The sequence below is a fragment of the Nematolebias whitei genome, chromosome 16, assembly GCF_014905685.2.
Source record: "Nematolebias whitei isolate Nwh7 chromosome 16, NemWhi1, whole genome shotgun sequence".
NCBI lineage: Eukaryota > Metazoa > Chordata > Actinopteri > Cyprinodontiformes > Rivulidae > Nematolebias > Nematolebias whitei.
In genome coordinates this window covers 1042799-1046986 of record NC_056513.1, presented here as the reverse complement: position 1 = coordinate 1046986, position 4188 = coordinate 1042799, and positions in this window count along the sequence as shown.

Sequence of the window (4188 nt, the reverse complement as noted above, 5' to 3'; positions counted from 1 at the left end):
TCTATCTATCTATCTATCTATCTATCTATCTATCTATCTATCTATCTGTCTGTCTGTCTGTCTGTCTGTCTGTCTGTCTGTCTGTCTGTCTGTCTGTATGTCTGTCTGTCTGTCTGTCTGTATGTCTGTATGTCTGTCCGTCCGTCCGTCCGTCCGTCCGTCCTTCAGCATTTGCCTTTCTAACATCCTTCTTCTAATTTACCCACTGTCCCTCCTCTGGACATACCATACCACTTTATTTATAAAGCACTTAAAACAGCTACAAGGCCAACCAAAGTGCTGTACAGACAGAACAACAGGTAACACACAAAGCAAAATACAAAATGAGGTAAATCAGAATATAGACATAAAAACGATGCAGATAATGACGACAAACCAGTGTGGAGCATACAGGATCAAACACAGATCATCTGGTGTTGAAAGATACTGAATAGTAGAGAGTTTTTAAACAGGACTTGAAAACAGAGAGGGAGGGGCCTGTCTGACAAGCAGAGGTAACTCGTTCCAAAGTCTTGGTCCTGCTACAGAGAAGGGCATGTCCACTGTCCCTCCTCTGGACATGTCCAAACCACTGTCCCTCCTCTGGACATGTCCAAACCATCTCAGTGTGTCCTCTCTAACTTTATCTCCCAGTTGTTCAACCTGTGCTGTACCTCTGATGATCTCATTCCTGATCTTCTCCATCTTGTCTCTCCTAAGAAGAACCTCAACATCTTCATTTCTTCACTTCCAGTTCTGTCTCCTGTCTTTTTGTCCATGTCTCTGTCTCTAGACCATACAACATAGCTGGTCTCACCACTGTCTTGTAAACTTTTCCTTTGACCTTTGCTGACACCCTTTGGCCACAAATCACTCCTGAAACTTTTCTCCATCACTCCATCCTGCCTGGACTCTCTTCTTCACCTCTTCACCACATTCTCCATTTTAGAATAGAATAGAATAGAATAGAATAGAATAGAATAGAAACAGCCTTTATTGTCCCACGGATGGGAAATTCAAGTGTAACAGCAGCAACAGATGAAAAGATTCACACAAAAGTTCATAAATGTTAAAAACAATATATAAAGAAATAAGATAAAAATATAAATAATAATGGATTGGAACATTGATAAGGACAGACTATTGGCAGTACGGTATTATAGGCAGAGTGTGTGTTTTAGCAGAGGTCAGCATGGATTTATGGAGTCCTCTGTAGCACCTCTCACACGTGGAATACCTCAGGGATCTGTACTTGGCCCCTTCTGTTTTCCCTTTACTACCTCTGGGATATATTCTCCGGAAACATGGTATTTCATTTCATTTTTACGCCGATGACAGACAAATTTATGTTCCTTTGAAACAAGATAAACAGTATGTCTTGAACCAACTCCTGGAATGTATGGCAGAAGTCAGAGCATGGATGTCACAGAACTTTTTACACTTTAATGAGAAAAAGACGGAGGTCTTGTTGTTTAAGCCCAGTGATGGTTCTAAAGTCCATGTTGATCTGGGTCATTTAACAAAACATCTGACTGAGACAGCAACCAACCTGGGTGTGAGGCTGGACAGTGATTTTAAACTGGATGCTCAGATTAAATCTGTGGTCAAGTCCAGCTTTTATCACCTGAGACAACTGGCCAAGGTGAAACCATCAGTTAGAGATTTTAATCCAGGCTTTCATCACAACTCGTCTGGACTAATGTAATCCACTTTATGTGGGTCTGAGCCAGTCGTTACTGACTCGACTTCAGCTGGTTCAGAACGCTGCTGCTCGTCTTTTAACTGGCACCAGAAAATGAGAGCACATCACCCCTGTCCTAAAATCACTACACTGGCTCCCAGTTAGTTTCTGGATTAATTTTAAGGTTCTTTGGTTTGTATTCAAATGTCTTCATGGTCTCGCCCCACAGTATCTGTCTGACCTTCTCCAGCCGTTCAATCCCTCACGCTCTCTCAGATCAGCTGATCAGCTGCTGTTGTCCATCCCAAAGTCCAACAGGAGGCTGAGAGGTGACCGAGCGTTCTCAGTCGCTGCCCTGAACTGTGGAACGAGCTGCCTCTGCACGTCAGACAAGCTGACTCACTTCCTGTTTTTAAATCTGCTCTGAAGACTTTTTTTCCTCTGTGGCTTTTAACGCAGCTTGAAATGTTGGTTTTACTGTTTTAAGTTATTTGTTTTATTGTTGTTACTGTTTGCTGCTTTATGATTAGGTAGTTCATTACTTTATGGTATTTGTTGAGTTCATAGTTTTTATGCTTGTATGTGTTAGTGTACAGCACTTTGGCCAGCGGAGTTGTTTTAAAGTGCTTTATAAATAAAGTTGTATTGTATTTAATCCTTATTGAGTTTGTTGGGAGCAGTGATGGTAGTAGAGTCTAGGGGGCGTCCAAGCACCGAGCTGGCCTTCTTGATGGTCTTATCTAGCTGCTTCTTCTCAGCTGATGATAAGCTGCTGCTCCAACACACAACACCATAGAAGATGGCTGATGCCACTACCGAGTCAAAGAAGGTCTTCAGGAGCACCCCCTGCACTCCAAAACACCTCAGTCTCCTCAGCAGGTAGAGTCTGCTCTGACTCTTCCTGTAAAGTGCATCAGTGTTGTGAGACCAGTCCAGTTTATTGTTCAGGTGAACACCCAGGTACTTGTAAGAGTCCATGATCTCAATGTTCACACCCTGGATGTTCACCGGGGTCAGTGAGGTGGACCTGTGCCTGTGGAAATCCACCACCAGCTCCTTAGTTTTAGCAGCGTTGATCAGGAGCTGGTTCTGCTGGCACCAGTTCACCAAGTCTGTCTGTACTCTGAGTCGTCCTCACCTGTGATGAGGCCGACTGTGGCAGAGTCAGAGAACTTTTGCAGATGGCAGTGTGGGGAGTCGATGGTGAAGTCTGCAGTGTAGAGGGTGAAGAGGAACGGTGCCAGCACAGTTCCCTGTGGGACCCCCGTACTGCAGACCAGCCTGTCAGAGACACAGCCCTGTGTCCTCACATACTGTGGGTGTCCAGTGAGGTAATCCAGTATCCACTGGGACATGTGGTGATCCACTCCTGATAACTCCAGCTTGTCCTGCAGAAGTCCTGGCTGGATGGTGTTGAAAGCACTGGAGAAATCAAAGAACATGATCCTCATGGGGCTTCCAGGTTTCTCCAGGTGGGTCAGAGCTTGGTGCCTGAGGTAGATGATGGCATCATCCACCCCTATGCCAGGCCAGTAGGCAAATAGCAATAGATCCAACGAAGACCTCACCAGGTGGTGCAAATGGTTGAGGACCAGCCTCTCGAGTGTCTTCATCAGATGTGAGGTCAGAGCCACCGGCCTGTAGTTGCTGAGGTCCTTTGGATGTTTGGTTTTTGCTACCGGTACCACACAGGAGGTCTTCCACAGTTGTGGTACTTTCTCCAGCTTCAGGCTCAGATCGAACATAAATCCCATGATGCCACACAGTTGATCTGAGCAGCACCTCAGGAGCCTGGAGCTGATTCCATCTGGACCTGCAGCTTTACGCACCTTGAGTTTTCACAGCTCATTCCTCCCCTGAAGAGTTGAGAGGGACAGGATGGAGGTGGGGGAGGGGGCTGTGAGATGGAGTCTTCTGGAATGAAGGTGGTGGCTAATGGCTGAGAAGAGAAGTTGGCAGTCATTAAGGGTGATGGGGTTGACAGCAGGGGGGACAGGGCTGGAGTAGGTGTGGGGGTAATTGGCTGATCAAATCTGTTAAAGAACTGGTTCAAGTCGTTCACCCCCCCTGGACAGTGGACCCCAAGTCCTCGATGTCCTGCACCTTTGTGACCTCTGCTCCTTGTAGCCTCACTGTTCCATCTCCTCCCTTTCATTTACACACATGGACTCTGTCTTACTACGACTGACTTTCATTCCTCTTTCAAGTGCATACCTCCACCTCTCCAAGTTCTCTTTCACCTGTTCCCTGTTCTCACCACAGATCACAACGTCATCTGCAAACATCATAGTCCACAGAGATTCCTGTCTGACCTCATCTGTTGGTCGGTCCATCACCAGAGCAAACAAGAAGGGGCTCAGAGCTGATCCTTGATGCACTCCCACCTCCACCTTGAAGCTGTCTGTCACTCCTACAACACATCTCACCACTGTCCTGCTGTCCTCATACATGTCCTGCTGTCCTCATACATGTCCAGTACCAGTCTAACATGTCCTGCTGTCCTCATCTTTCACCACTTGCTCTAGATG